The 18,078-nt window shown below is 30.8% G+C and overlaps 1 long non-coding RNA gene across 1 annotated transcript in view; it reads right to left on the reverse strand.

Annotated features, from left to right (window-relative positions):
- The window catches only part of LOC114126745 (uncharacterized), a 32,848-nt gene that overhangs the window by 8,075 nt on the left and 6,695 nt on the right, over window positions 1–18,078 (reverse strand). Inside the window, exons 3-4 of the long non-coding RNA XR_007605399.1 lie at window positions 4,266–4,526; window positions 3,927–4,008 (exon numbers count right to left, since the gene is read on the reverse strand). This is a non-coding gene — a long non-coding RNA (uncharacterized LOC114126745). The remainder of the gene's footprint in view (window positions 1–3,926; window positions 4,009–4,265; window positions 4,527–18,078) is intronic.

Below are 18,078 nucleotides of genomic sequence, written 5' to 3' on the forward strand. Positions count from 1 at the left end.
ACAAAAACCGGTATAGCTATACAGGTGACCAAGTATTTTTAATTTGATCGCTGAATATTTAATTAGCTAGGCGCACAGTATGCGACCAGTAACGATTTACTGCGATTTCAGTGATAGACTGTGGGTAAATACTCAATGGATAATACATATTTTATCTTAGATAAATAACTAAAATAGATGTTTACACAAATCATATTTACCTTACCGAATTTGGGTATTTTATATTTTTATATAAATAAGGTAACACTGATTCTGGCATCGCATGTTTATCACTATTTTATATTTTCTTTTTACAAACAACTCTTCAATTTAATTTCTATCACAACTTCTAATGTACTATTGCAGAAAAATACACAAATTAATAATTGTTAATAATAAAATGATGATGTAATCAATGTGTTTGTAATCACTAATTGTTACAAAAAAAATAATTTTAAAAATATAATAAAATATCAAAAATACATAATATATTTAATATCAATAAAAAATTAAAAAGTAAGAAATAAAAACGTAATAATTTGTTTTATATTTTAAAATTTTTGTTCAAAGTTTATTGATATAACTGTATACAATAATATTGTATTATATTATATTATGATTCCACGAGCAACTTTCCAATAAAAATATATTTAATGAAAATAATATTTTATAGTATTGTTTATATTGAGATTACTACACTTATCCGTCGATGAACATATGTATTTTAATTTAATAAAACAAAATGCTGAATTTTTTTATAACGATAGTATTTTTTATTTAACCGACACAACGTCTGCGACTCTATGAGATTGTCGGTTACCGTATTTTACAATATTAAAATTTAGTTAAATTATAATAAAGTAAAATAACCTATTTGCTATGTAAGAGTCAATGATATATATTATGATGTATACGTCCAATAAGATTTCATACAAGAAAATCCGAAAATTTAATTAAGGTATCCGACTCTTGACCTCTCCTAGGCATGCCATTTTTATCATCAATTTTAAAATATCAAATTTTTTCTCTTAACAAATTTTTAAATTTTAATTCATTAATTTTGAACGGAGTAAAAATGTATTTATGAATCAGATAATTTTTAAATTAACTCGACTTTTTTTTATTTTCTATTATATTAAATCATTTATACGAGTCAGAAAACATACCCAACTCTCCCAGTCTTACGCATACGAATATCACCAACCTATTACGATCATTATTAGGTACATAAGTACCTCAATTATATTATGAAATCATAATCTCGGATAATCTCGTTCGTCCGCAATGCTGCAAATGTCCATTAGTTTACCTGCACGCTGACAAATGCGATGAACGATGTTTTGACATTCACCCGAGTTCGATGGTTTTTAATCATTATTCCGGAACACAGAAACGGGATACTTTATTTTGTATGTGCACAGATACGTTTCGGGGACGAATAACCATTAGCGTGGCGTCAAACGGGTGCAAGGGGAAATAGCGATTTATTCGTGTATCCATGTTTTGACATAATATCCGAGACGAAATCGTCGTTTGATTTCGTTTGGTTATTTTTTTGTTTGTTTTATTTTTTTCCCCCGCACCTCGTACATTATTTTATCGTTTCGTTTACAGTGACCCATGCAATGTCGGTTTTGACAAATGAACGTCAAGCCGACCGACGCCAAATACGGCGTAATCTGATGCAGCCTTACGCACTCGCGTTCGTTCGGTACACATATTATTATTATTATTACATTATTATATTAGTATTATTATAACGTCTGTGAATAAATTCAGTTCGGGCGATTTTTACCTAACATGATAATATTATGTTTTATGTAGAAACGAAAGACCCGATGTAAATATTTTTACGTGTTTGGGGTGTATGTATAATTTATATCAGCTGTTTATCGCCGTCGTCGTCTCGAAAAATAATAAGAAACGATACTCAAATTCAATCACAAACGTAAAAGTCAGACGTATGGCATAAATACATATCTACTACACTGTAGTGGGTATAATATGAACAGTTTTCCGACAAAAAATATTATTATTATTATATTATTGTATTATATGACGGATAATGATACGATTCTGAGCGATTCTTTTTCACTGTCGTAACTACAGAGTGATATCACATTCTAGTGGCTTCAAAAGGACCCTCCTCCGAGGGCTTAGAATTGTATTCATATACATTTATTTAATTTAAAATATTTTTATCCATCATAGGAATCGTTATCACACACTGTAAAACAGTATACAACATGTATTATAATAAAAAATGTCACTTATAACTACTTTAATGAATAAAAATAAAATTGTAATATTATAATAATTACCATTTATATTGTAAAAGGAGGTTTTTGTTATTAAAACAAATCGTTACCTGTCTATAACATTTGAAAAAAAGAATATTTTTAAATTTACATATGTATAACCCCTAAGCTGTTCAAAAGTCTCCTAAAAACTAAGTGGAAGTATGAGAATAATATACATAATCAACTCACCATAAACATCTCGAGGAACTTAGATTTGAATATTTAATTTTTTTTTAATTAAAATGTATTAAAATTAATTCTTACAACAATTTAAATTTACAAACGATGGAAATTATTCAAAAAAGTCAAATCAATTTAATAGAATAACTACCATTTTAATTCGTACAAACCATATATATATTTCTATTTTATTTATTATTATACATTTATTCTTTATTTAATCTATTTATGCTTGACGCTTATTTAAAAACTATAAAGTGAACTACAATTATTGCGCGAAATTGTAAAATATTCTTCCTGGCCACACGGTGTACAAATTTAAAATTTTACATGGGCTGATTTTACGTTTACACGATCGCAGTATACATAATCATAACAAATAACAATATACGTATTGCGGTTTATATAATATACTCATAAAGTATAATGGCACGTTGGAAATCCACTCTGTGGGGTCAATTGAATATCGAACGATAACGGAAAATACACCAAAACGTTATTTTTTAAGGTTCATGGGTGTACAGGATGTTTGTACAGTTCGATACGACGCATTATTGTATTATATTCATATAGGACTTACCGCATGAATGGCTAACCAGCAGCATACGATTGATCTGGCATCTGTATACCGGTCGTAAGTACCTACCTAACCTATAAGGTATTTATTGTTTGCAACCCACACATAAAAGTGCAAATAATACATTTTTTGGCACAGGTCGGTCCCACTATTTAATGATAAAAACATAACGGTCAAGTCGGAAATCTGGGTACGACTGCGTATATGTATATGGCACTATAATATAATACCTATTCTTTATCAATGATTTTGGGTGGCTTCACGCCTAATTTAATTCTACGCTCCAGAACAATGCAAAACCATTGCGGTCAACTAGATTTACGACTTTACCTGCGCTAAGATAGCCTAATCCGACAGCAGAAAACGGCACGGTCGCCTGAACGACCCGGAGTCATGCTACGAATTACAATCGAAAATGGTTGATTTTTTGCATTTTTTTTCTTTTATGAATGAATATGAACTGTACAATTGCCAATCGACAACATTCATTTCTTTTTACTATTATTATTTTCACAAAAATACTATTAGGTGACCCGAAGATGTACACCGATAGAATATATTTTTACAATTGTCCGACGGCGGATGCTGAAATAATATAACACGATGTGGTAAGCCTATATAATATAGAGAATGATATTATTCCACGTTTTCATCACAGCGGGTGCGTATCTGGCGAAAGTTATAGACTACAATCAATTTGAAGCTGAACTACAAAAGAACAGAACGTTAATACTTATGCAGTATTTTTATTTTATTAGGTAAAATTAAATTTTAACGGTCCTACGATGAGTATAATGCATTTTATAAGTATTACTTGGATTATACGTATCTTACACAACTATACCAAAAATACGCATACGGTATCAAACATTTAAACTACAGCCACTTACTTTCTAAATATTATAATCCGTCCTACACGGTCCATAATCCATCCCTTCTGCCTTCACCATCATCGGCCATTTGACGGTTAACCTGCAATTCGTATACGTTTAGTACAAAATAACTACAGATTTATAACAAAATGAAATATTAGATGTGAGAAAACTATTTCCAGCGAAAGAAAAAAAAATTAACCACCCAAACTGTTTGTGGCTTGAGAATAAAAAGTTTATGATTCACCACACATTCTCCCACAACTTAAAAAACATAAACTATTTTAGAAAAACGCATGCTTTAAAATCAAATAAATTCTTTGCTAACGGTTTAAAAGTTTTAATTTTAATTAGTACCTTTAAATGTTGTTAAATCTTAACATTTCAGCTCTCAACCGCGAAACAGAAAATTAGATTATGCCACATTTGACTTTGTGTCAGTTTTCTATTTCAATCCAAATATAAATTTACTGTCATGTGGCTAAATCCATATTGCGAGCAGTAACATAAATGGCGAGCAATGCATTCTCATTTTCAGTCCTCTATTTAAATCGTATTATGTTAAAATACTTCAAATCAGAATAATACAATTCGTCATGAGAAATATTTCGTGTTCCGCTGTATAAATAACAAAATATAAATATTATCAAAATGTATTGGTATTATTTTTTTTAACCACGAAAATAAATAAATTTAATAACAAAACTATCATTAGTAATTGGACAATACACCTTCTGGTAGTACATAATTTTGTAAATGGTGTAAATGGTGTCCGTAAATTACGAATATCAAAAAAAATTTTCTTAATCTTACTGTTTGACGAGAATTGAGAGTTGTTCTCGGAGGCTAACTTTAATACTAAGAACGCATTGACTCAAACATTTTTAAATAGTCTTATGCACCACACCTGCTAAAGGGGCATAGTATAGGCAATTTTAATACAATTCAGAGACCATTATTAAATATTTTCAAATACTTATTCAGAAAATTAGAAATAATACACATTATACAGTCAAAATATTTAGGTTAATTTGTCAACGCAACAAAAAACATACAATTTCAATATTTTTTTTATCAATCGTAGTGGCTTTTTAAATATTCACAATTTATTTAGAACAGTAAATAATAAAAATACATATTATTTTGATAAATAGTAGTAAAAAACTTAGCATAATATAAAATATTGTTCTTGATTAGACAGTGTTGTAATCGAAACATTTTTAAAATTGAATTATTCTGTTTTACTTATGCACCGTTAAAATATCACCCTTGAGAGTACTGACACATCCACTTTCTAAGTGGTTAAATATTGGTCTTTTTTTTAACGAATTTCAACAATTAAATAGATAAAATATTGAATATTATAAATAAATATGAAAATTATTTTAAGAAAATTTGCAAGTGGCCCCATATACTATATTCTATTATTGAGTTTTGTGTAATATAGTTATTATATACAATAAACTTTATTTAGAAGTCTGCATGGGTTGACAATTTTTAGCCCGATCTGGTCCAATAACTTTTTTTTTATGTCTGGACCTCAGGGGTGATTACAGTATTTTATGAGTAATCCCAGGTCGAATAATCTCTTTTTAGTTATTTATTATACGAATACTGCAATAATACAACTGTCAATTACACAATGATACATACAACGTAATTATAAAATAATAAACTAAGAGTTAAACAACTGACAATATTATAGTACAATTAAAAAATAAATAAAACTATAATAAAAACTCTACATTAATAATTGTGAGGCAACTCTTAACTTTATAATATTGTATAATATTTAAATCGACTTAAAATATTTTACGACCAAACGCGCGCTTATACGGCCAAAGACTTCCCCGATTACTAAAACGTCCAATTGTCATCTCATAATATAATTGCCGAGGAACGAATATGACGTCAGTAACGTCAATTTTTAGACGAGCGAGTGGTCCGTTTGCCCCTTAAACGCAACGTAGTGCATTGTGCGTATACCGTTGACACTAAATGCGTTTTCCGTAAAATCGTTTCCCACAGACCGTACAAAGGAGACAATTAAACATTTCTACAAAACCTTAGCACGGCACATACGTCATTGTACGGAATAATCGTGTGTGATATGCATAATATATCCTCCGCCGCAGAGGGGACTGCCAATCATTTGGGCCCGAGTGCCGTCGGCGGCGGCAACGTAGTTCGTGTTTGCGTCTTAATACGGCCGATTCCTTGAATTTATGGTGACAGGATAATGGTATATTGTGTGCGGTGCAAACAGCTTTCGGGCGTCGCGCGGGATTATCATATAGAAAACATCGTCGCGAGCGCGGAATAGTCTAAACAGCGGCGGCGAGAATGACAACGGTCGTATAATAATTTATGTCATTACAACTGTCGACCGACCCGTCGACGAGCAGTCCGCGTGTGTACATAGTGTTCCTACGGCATTATTAAACGTATTATATTATAGACACGTAGCGATGGTATAGGTACCATTGTAGAAAGTAGCGAGAGCGCGAAAGGCCGGATAGACGGGGTACATCACGTGGAAAAAAAAACGGTACGTGATATATATTTTTTAACAACTAATTCGTTAATGTAGTAGGTATATAATATGTTTGTAGAATTTCGTTTTTCCCGGACGAAGGGGCTGCCGCCGTGATGGGCTTCTGCCGGATTAACATATATGCGGGATTATTATGTTGTCCCCGCAAGCGGCCAGGGATCATTGAAAAATCATTAAAGAAACCCTTTTTATTTGCTGTATCTCGTCTGCTGCACGCACTCCGTGAGCGCACCGGTTATGAATATATTATTGTTAAAACGACATAATATTATACCATCAGCGGCTCCGTACTACAGCACACTTCAACTCCGAGAGTATGATCTGTTTTTATCAACCGTATTATTTATATCATTGTATATTAAGTATACGGCTAATCCGCTGTAGGTCAACAAGATTTATTATCAATTCAAAAACCATTAATACTAAGTATTTAGCTCTTATTTACCCGCGATGAACGCGCAATGTAATACGATAAAGAGCATATTAAACACGCGATCTAATTCGATTGACCGTACAGGAATTTATTCATTGAATTTGTGTGTTTTTTTAACACGACACGTGATATACAAACGTATGTAACTATTTAATTATAGTCAGAGGCGGATTTTCAAAATTTTTCTGGGGAGAAGGGTCCTGGTCCTAAAAAATAACATCTGTTTCAAATGTATTAATTTTATTTTTATAAAAACAAGTATGAAATACAATATGTATATGTATATATCTGCTTCTGAGGTGTCAAGACCCCCAGACCCTCCTCCAATATATTCACCACTGATTATAATATAATTATACAATTTTTCAAACGATTGTAGTTCAAAACACGTATATAGTATAAATCAGGACTTAATTTAAGCCTAAAGCCCCGAGACTCTGGCAAAAATATTTTGGCTCCGCTATTATACACAAACAATGAAATACAAAACTTATATGGTTTGACAACAATATATTATTATATCCACGTGGTGTCGGGTGTGGCCCATCGTGTCTTACTATTTTGAATTTTTACAGACACGATTTGAAAAACGGGTGGCCCACCATGAACTGTATATTTTACTGGTGTCTGCAGCAGTATAGTATATTAGTGAATTGTATACAAATATACTATTATACATCTCTATATATATACATATTATAGAATCTTTTCGCAAGTCTATCATTATTCTATATATATACTTTTATGTATTGTGTTGAGTATAATGCATCAGCGGCGCTGTCTTGTAGGTTTTGCGATGTATGTGCACATTATACTAGAGGGTAAAACATATTGTATATAGGGTTGGGTATCATATTGTGATACCTATACCGATAATAGCGCAAACAAAAAACAAAAATATAACGAACGCTTAAACTCTTTTTTTCTTCATTCTTTTTTCCAGAACGTTAAATCATTTTTTAGGCTTTTGTTTAGTTTTGTGTGATGTGCGTATAAATAGGTATATACGCGCGCGCGAGCACACGTACCTATGTTGCACGTCTGCACACACACGTGACGGTAGAAAATATGTCCACCTGCCCCGGTTAAGTGTATTATTTACAAAATAAAGGATGAAAATTGTATAAAATGATAATAATAATAATAATATTATACAAGCTCAACAATGTCGTATATTCCGCGAACGTCTGCAGGGAAAACTGCTACAACCGCACCACACTATGGCTTGTTCGGTGAATGGGGTTCGGGCGATATGATGAACTCTCCGCACAACGTATAAAATATTATACACATTATTATAAATCGCGTATATACCCGCCGAGTATGATATTATTATTGTCAACAAACACGACTGTAACACGGCAATAAAAGCGTGTTTTTGTGTGTAAGGGACGAGGATTTATTTCAACGACGAAAATATTAAGACGTACGCCCGAAACGATTCCTTTTGTCGGACACGGCGGTCATAATTCATATTATTATTGTTATTATCATCAACGGCATCGTTGCGTCGAGCACACACGAGCACACATGCCGCATTCGTTTTCGCGTCCTCATCACGGCGAACAGATGCAAACGACATCACTATCATCTTCGGACATTTTTCCGCCTTCCACGCCACGGACTGCAGGCCGCCCGCCTAAGAAAACCCTACGTCACCGACGCCATATACTAATAATAATGACTTATACTTAAGTTTATTATATGACCTACCGGCAGCTGTAAATCGTATTGACAAATTCTTGAAATAAAAATCCGATCAAACACAATTTATTACTACGATATATTGTATAGAATATTTCTTTTCACAGCTATAGACATATAATATATATACGATAATAATAAAGTCTTTATATAATTTACTCGGTTTCATTCCTAAAATGCCCAATATTTGCCAACGAGATTCGCGAAAAATGTATATAATAAGTGCTGATACAATATAAATGTATAAAATGATTCACACATCGAACGTATTTATCGAAACAGCAATAGTATTCCGTGTGCACAGCAATCCGAATATTCCGAACCTGTAGGGGTGTCTAATATATAATACTAATAATATACAGTAATACAACATTTGTATAAAATGGAAAGAAAATTATTTATTAACAAAATTTGACAAACTTGTTTGAACGAAAAGATTAAAAATGACACCAGGAAACCTGAATACGTTTCCAGCAACGTGATGAACAATTTTTAAACCATATGACCATTGACCAACCATACATCCACAACTTTTAATCTACATTTTTTTTTACTTAATATTTTCTAATGTATATTTTATTTACACATTACATAGTTTGTATGTTTTTATTGCAACTGCAGTTATTCGCAGAAATTACGTCGTGTTAAGAAATATTTTATTTATCCACATTTATTTTAATTATTTAACTTGACACATAAAATTTAATGAATGATATATATATATATATATATATATATACATACATACATGTTTTTGGACATACGCGCCAGATGTATTTATATATATTATGCAAATAACGCGTAATGGAAACTTCAAACTCTACAGGATTAGAGCCAAAATCAAATTTACGTTAAATATACACGTATAAATATCGTATCTATTACAGATTATTATACAAATAGGTACGTTATAGACTATCCAATGTCTTAATTAAAAATCAAATACATGAATTTATTTTAATATTATAATATTAATCAATAATACGAGTCACAAATAACATTTAAATAAATTTAATTGGTAAGAAAATGTTAAAAAAATATATATACAGATAAATACTGTAGTATTATAATATAATATTAGTTTGCTGAACGTACAAAAAACCCACTCGATATATTTCACTTTTGAGTCACAAAGATTCAGTCAAACGTTTCTTGTATATTGATTATTTATTTAAAATAAATTATATATTATGTTATTTTATATATATGATCCTTACAACACTATGCATGAACTATTTACACGTTTACTATAATACTATATAATATGTAATTAAACATAGATAATATGATAAAAAGGGGGCCTGCTCTTTGATGACGACGGTGCGAAAATGACGATCAAAGTGTCCCGTCAACGATTAATAAAGAAACCGTGTCAACGCAACCGTGTTTGCCGTCGCAGAGAGCAAAAACGTGTAGTAACTCTGCACACGTACATATATTATATTATATAATAATAAATGCATACACTTTTGTATATAATGCATGTACATTTATTATACAATGATATGTACAAGTGCACGTCATGTGTGTACAGTGCCATCATCTCGTTTGCCGCGACCAGAAATAAAAGGGTTTTTCGTGCGGATGGCGGCGGTCGGCAGACTACATAGTAGACAGGTATAGGTAGGTAGTTAGGTAGGTATGTATACACGGCGCGGTGTCGAGTGAGTGAAAAGGGGTAAAAGGACGTGAATTCCCATCTGGGGCACGACCTCGGGGACGCGCGATTTTAATGGTACACGAGTATAACAAACGCTGCCCAAAAACAAATCTTGTCCAATGCCTCTCGCGTCCGCCCCCGCGCGCACTAGCTATATACATGGATATACCCATCGCATCGTCTCTCTCTCTTAGCCCTCTGACATCGGTATTACTATAGGTCACCGCCGCCGACGTAGACATATATATATATACGTATAATATGTGTGTGCGTGTGCAGTATAATAGGTGATACAACATGTATTATATAGTGACGTGTGCGTTATATTCAACACTCCAGCAAAAGAGGTGGCCGAGTATCCGCAGATGATGGTCGGAGGGCGGTCGGTGGGCCGGCAAAGGTCCCCGCGCAAAACAGGATATGAAAAACATTTCCAAAGGCTAATTGGATCTCCATCGTTGAGCCGCGAAACAAGGAGGGCGAAATTACCGGACGCTTCCTGTAGATAATGAACGCGCCCCGCTCGCCGTCACCGCTGCACGCATACACTGCAACCCTTTGGCAGCATCCCTCAGCAGGTGACCCCCCCGTACTCTCATCCCCCTTCCTACCGCACGGATAATATGTGTCCAAATATCTTCATTACGTCGTTGCTATACGTTTGCGTATGTGTGTAAATTATGTGTCGGACACGTCCGTGTACGAGCCTTTAATATAAGCGTATAAGGCCCACGGGGAATTCTGACTTATACCTGACTGTGCCGTACATGCGATCCAATTACGTCATAATTGTCGCCAGTCCCGGAGATCGTCATCTGTGGGTGTGTGTGTGTGTGTGTTTGTTGGAGAGGGGGGTTGCATTTAAATATTTATTATGTTTTTTTACTCGTAACACATTTATAAATTTAATAATTGCCCGAAACGAATATTTACGGTACACCGACAAATTGGCTATATACCTATATGACTATAGCTGCTATACGATAAGAAAGATTACCTGTGACACCGACCGGGGGTGTATATAACACTGATAATAACAAAAACTCGTAGAGTCATTAATTTTACAATGTTAGGATTACTTTATAATATTTTCCATAATACTTTATAATGAATTTTATGTTTTTTTCTATCTCTCTTCCAAAATTAATATCATGTCTATAACCTATTAATTCTAATATTTATTTATAACTAACACGAGCGATACTATTTTTTAATGATATATTAATAAATAATTACATATTGGTAATATACTTTCACTATATATTTTATTATTTTAAACAACAATTTTGTTATACTATTACTAAATAAATTAAGAAACTATGTAAATTAATTAGCAAAACTTTAAAAAAAAAATTGTCAGACTATTTTATAGCTCCGCTACAAAACGACCCCTAAAAAATAATAATACTGTTTACCACAAAAACTTTCCGTAAAGTTATTTGAGATTATAACTAATGTTTTCCAACTCTATATAATGGGATCCATAAATATATATATATTAACTTTATTTTAGTTTTGCGAAATGATAACAAAAACTAAAACCATATTTATAATGTACATACAAAAAAAAGAAAGAAACTAATGTTGATGTCTCGTCAACAAATAAAGTATTTTAGAAATCACTAGTGGTGGAGTGACAAGGGTTCTTATAAAACCGAGTCTCATGGCTGTTTTTGGTTTATGGGTGATCGATGCCGTTACACAATATTTTGTACAAAGTATTTAAATTTTGGGTACTAAAATTTAATATTAAGAATTTTATCCAACAATTTTGGAGGTGGGTGGTACCTAAAATTATTTTTGGTATCATGAATAAAAAATGTTCACGCTGCCCCCGATAATATTACTGTTTTAATAATTTATTTATCTATAATATACTAATAAACTGCAACAAACATATAGCCCGATATAGGTCTACAAATATTTCTATAAACTTGGTAAATTTTATCAATTTTATCTTTATGTTAATAATGTGCTTAACGAAAATAATATGTTTTATAAATAAATAATATTAAATACCTACATAATATTATAAGATCAATGTATCGATTTCAGAAAATAATTATTAAATTTAAATTAACTTACGGTTTAATATTATGAAAAATTGTAAACTTACATAGTTTTTCGTTATCTTATCGTTCATCGAAAATAGTTGTGTTTCTTGCTGTAGAACAAACTATTTAACTATACATTATCATTAAGTACTTTGCGCTTAAATTATTCTATTTTTCTCATCAAATTTGTTAAAGATAATGTCTTATTATTATTATTATGTAAATGATATATAAACTGTCCGTAGCTGTAATATTGGCTTATCTTTGACGTCCTGAAAAATAATTTTGATTTTATGAGCATAATATTAAAACACGTTTTTTTTTTTTGATAATGTTTACAATATTTATCTCCGGGCTAGGTTATGAGTTGTTCTTATTTTAGTTAAAAAAAAAAAATAAAAAATCGTTAGTCACAATTTTTTTTTATATAAGCGTTTATAGTTCAAATTTTTATGAAATATATCAACATCGCGAAAATAAGCAAGTAATTTTGAACTTGAAAAATCATAAAATATTTTGTAAGGTTAAAAAATTCAACACTAAGTTTTCTGTTAGTTTTTCTTCAAATAGCTATAGAGAAAACTTGAAGCATTATTATAGAAAAATTTTAAATCCATTTGAATTTTAAATTTTTACAAAATTGTGTAACGATTACGATTTATCTTCAAACGCTTTTAAATATTTGTTATTATTATAGTGATTCAAAAATTATAAGAATATACATAGGCACAATTTTTTTTTATTAACATTTGAAGTTCAAATTTTGACAAAAATTCGTCAAAATCATGAAAATTCACAAATTATTTTGTAAGTATAATTCATAATAATTTTTGATAAGTTGCTAAGAGTTGAAAATGTAATACAAGATTTTCCCTAAGTTTGGTTTACAATAATTATAAAAGAACTTAAAATTTTGATGTAGGTATTCAAGACATTAAGCATAAACCACCTTTTTTACCAACCACTGGAAATCATATCCTAGGCTAACAAATTATCTCCGTTCAGAATCGTTTTTCGTATGCAATAATACCTATCATGGATTCAAATTTAATACATCCATTATAGTGACCTATTATACAGCAGAGCGTTACTCACCTGGCCACTCTTTTTTTTATTTGGTGATCTCTTAATTTTTTATTAAGGTAATTATTTTAAGATACTAATAAATATATCCTTCCCCAAAAAAATTCAGTATCACACAGAGCGGCTAGAAATTCGCATTCCCAGGTGTATCCTATTAAAAATTAAGATACTGTGAAAATTGTTTTTTACAAATATAATATTTACCAATTCACCATTTCTGTGAATATGCAACCTTAATTTTTTAAATTTGCACTACAATCCATTTCCCCTAAAATTGCGTAAAAAAAAATATACGAAAACAGCCAATAACAGGTCTCACCAACACAATTAAAATAAAAAATAAAAATAATAGACAATAGTATTTATTTCATTGGATAAATTTCGAAATATTATAATTATCTGTGTAAATAAATAACCATAGTTTAAGAAATATATACATATTAATTCTGGCAATGATACAACATAATATGAAGGGTAATAATATTTTATTTAAAACCATAAACTGCAAATGTATGTAGTTGTGTATTAAGTATGCTATTGTAATTCCCGTGGACATGTAGTTTAGTTTTTGAAACTCTCATAATAATATATTCTCTGAAAATTACGTAAAAATAAAATAAAATGAAAACAGCAAGCAACAGGTATATTGCCAACATACTTTAATAAAATTAATTAATTTATTCGATAGTAAAAATTAACTTTTCGAAAAAAATGTTTGCGAGTATAGAGCATACATTCCCTGTTTAGATTCAAGTTTATTTTTTAAATCACAAATCTTTCCTTCTCACGCAAATTCAAAATCACATAAAAAGTAAAGAAACTCGTATTTCTGGCCTATTTTGGAAAAAAATGTCTTTACAAATATAATGTAAGCACAACATTTGCGAGAAAAATCAAGTCTGGTTTATGGAATTAAATGGAATAAAACATATTTTTTTATCTGAACTTGAAACGAAAAGGTTCTTTCACTAAGCTCAATTTATAAATATATCGTAAATTATAAATAGCACTGTAGACACATGAAAGATCCTAAAATACAAAATGTATTTCAAGTACGACTGATTTATGTCTAGTTCAACTATAAGATGGACTATACTAGACTTTAACTAATTATGATTAAACTCAACCCAGTTTAACGTTTTTTACGCTGGTAAAAGTTTTAGATAGGTCGGTAACTACCCTACTACAAATCAAAGAATATTTTAAATATTACACTATAGAATATTATTATGATCGAAGTACACAAAAGCACTCTGCAATATATTTTCGTCTGACTGCTAAACGGTAAAATACAGTGCCTATACCTTTTGGTATGCCAAATGCCAATACGAACATGATATGATTTATATCATTAGATATATTATATTATTATGTACATAGGTCGATACATCGATTCCGGGGAATACAATATTAATAACAATAATATTCTGAAAAACTGTTTCCAATAAATCAACAGCGCGTCTGTATTATAATATAATAATATAGAGGTATTCGCGCGAAATCCGCAACGCGTAGTTATTATAATGCGTCCGCACACACTCTCCACAACAACTATACGCTCCTTTCACCGCCGAGCTCGAACTGCGGTGTGAATCGGCGGTACAATGGTTGAGTATTCGTCCATTGAGTAGAGATCACCGTGTGGGCATTAATATATTGTTATTATAAATAATATCATTATGGCAACGACACCGATAAAAATAACGACTACGACAATATAATAAAAATTATGGTAATAGTATCGCGGACGACGACTGTACGGCCCATGTGTGTATAGTACGCCAACGACTACCGTGTTTCAATAATAATAAAATCGCGACGGGCATTCGCGTGATAACAATAAAAAATTGTACTGCGATCGTTCGACAAAAATGTATATGATGTAACGCGAAAAAAACGGTGTAAACGCTCGCACGCACCGGATCGCTTTTAACGTGCCGTATAATACATAATAATAATAATAATAATAATATTTATAATAATAATAATATTTCATATTATTATGTGTACACATTATTAATATTTTCTTTTACACGTGGTGAACGAACCGTACCTGATTTATGTCGTTCGGTTTTTCATTATTTTTTTTTTTCTATTCCGCACAATGTCTGTGGCGGCCGTGGGAATAACCGCGAACTCGCCGGTGACGGCCAATACACTCATAATATACGCGGACGCGTTAGTGGCGTATATTTTTATGGGATGTCAAGTGCCGACAAAATGTAATATTAATGCTCAAATGCCACGCCTATGTCGAGTTCTGATAAAATAAAAACGGGGTATTATTCTAAAAGTATATAATAATATTATATCAGCCGGGGTTTTTAAACTTTTTAAGGACCCCCGATGAAAGACATCGATAATATTTAATAAAATTATCAATGAATCGTTTTATAGTATATAATATAATATCAATATGTATTTGGTTATCTCAGCTTGTAACGGATAAGAGAAAACCAGTCATAAATCAAGCTATGCGTAATAACATCATCACATTATGTTACATTAAGTTATCGTCTATGTGTAAAATGTATGTGATCACTACTACTAATCAGTGTTTAACGACCAATGATTTTAATTTAACTCATAATATATATTATCAAATTTACTAAAAAAGCTAAATTGTTAGAATGGGCAGTTATTTTAACTAGTTAAGCCATTAATTTAATTAAAAGTTAACTAATTTTTAAAGTTTAAAAGTATAAAAAATAAACTTTTGAACTAATTAATGCATCCCCGACCTTTGCTTTACCACATATCATATTAGATCTTGTTACTGTATTACAAATGTGCCCATATTGTTTCCGTGTTCCACTCTTAAGTATTATATTCTATAAAATACATAGTATTTTTTACTTTGGCCTCCTCTCATTGTGGTAACCGTATATCTCGTACCTAATTATATAAAGCATCACACTAGGATACTATTGATTTTTTTATAACTTTTCATTTGGTTTCATGAAAATAGTATAAAATGAAGTTTAATTTTTAGTCATGTGTATAAATGTTACAGTACAAAATAAATACTTAAATAGGAAGGTAGAAATTTTTTTTAAACTGCAAATTTGAATTTATTGATAATTTTTATTTTTTATCATATTGAATAATATTTTTTAATTTAAATAAATTCAAAAGGTACATAAATATAGTTCGATTATTCAAACTCGGTTTGCGACCCATACATCTATTTAATCGTATCTATAATATATCGTATACAACGCATGATACGAGTTAAATTATAAGTACCAATAACTAAAATGAATATAATATTTAGTGTAAACAGCAAAACAGGATATAATTTTGTAGTCGATACTCGCTCCCCTCGACGCATATCCGCTAAACGAATCTCTGCGACGATAATTAATAATTATATCGTATATAACTGATATATAGTATGCATCAATGATTATCATCGATGTCCCGCAATTAGCGTCCGAGGACCATTCCAACGAAACCCCATGTTTTTGATTAAACCCTATATGACGTATGTGTTTACGGTACATTTAAAACAAGTACGAAATTTTGTAAAAACAAAATATTTTTATGCATTTTTCTTTAACAGAAGAAAAAAATATAAGTTCAAATTATAATAATATATGTATATGTACATGATAATTCATTACAATTTACCGCGTCTTATTGCATGAGTTTATTTACCGCATGTCTGACCCAGAATTTACCAATTGTGCTTAAATGACCTTTTCAAATACCAATTATTGCACTTGGCAATTTTCAAGGTCGATAGAGAAATTGCTCTAGATAATAACCATTAATCGTTTAAATTTAAATTATCAAAAAATAGTATTTATTATATTATTCAGTGTACAATTTTAATAAGTTCGTTTAAATAAATCAGAGTCGTATTTAAGGGGGGAGCTAAAGATTGCTGCAGTTGTTGCCCTAGGTGACTGATAACGAGAGTACGGCTAATTTTAAATTTCATTATATTTGTATTTTGTGTAATGAGGCGTTATATTTTTGTTGCCCCAGGGTCACAAATTCCTAAATACGGCCCTGAATAGAACCATTATCATGATATTCCATATTATTAAGTACTGTGTAATGCACAAATGAACAAATTAGGCCGATAAATAGCTTGCAAAAAAGTTAAAATTCGATTTCATGTTCTTGTGTATATAGGTATCATTGAAATGAATACTTGTGTATAATGGTTATTACTTATTACGTATTACATAAGTCTCAATACTGTCATAAAATACATTAGCACTAAAATCAACTATTAATATTTTATATGGAAAAATATAATTTTTTAACAAAAAATATTTAACCAGTCACTCTTTAATCAATTTACCAATTGAATATAAGCTTTTAATTGTATGTTATTTCAATATACATAGCTTAATATATTAAATATACGGTAATTCAATTTTAACGGTATTAGATAGAACAAACCATATTTTTCTAACCACGATAGTAACACTAAAAATTAAATGTAATTGGTTTACTCAGTTTACTGACCTTTAGATATAAGTAGTATAAAGTACTGATCTTAGTTATTTTAACTGTATAATTAGTTCATATCCGTCTATGGCCGTGTTGCAGTATGCCAGTATGTTAACTCGTCAAAAATAACTGTTTTGCCAATATATGAATCTTATAAATTGTGTTATATCACTCTGTGTATTATCAAGATACTGCGAATTTATTGTATTTCAGAGTAT

The sequence above is a fragment of the Aphis gossypii genome, chromosome 3, assembly GCF_020184175.1.
Source record: "Aphis gossypii isolate Hap1 chromosome 3, ASM2018417v2, whole genome shotgun sequence".
In the NCBI taxonomy this organism is placed as follows: Eukaryota; Metazoa; Arthropoda; class Insecta; order Hemiptera; family Aphididae; genus Aphis; species Aphis gossypii.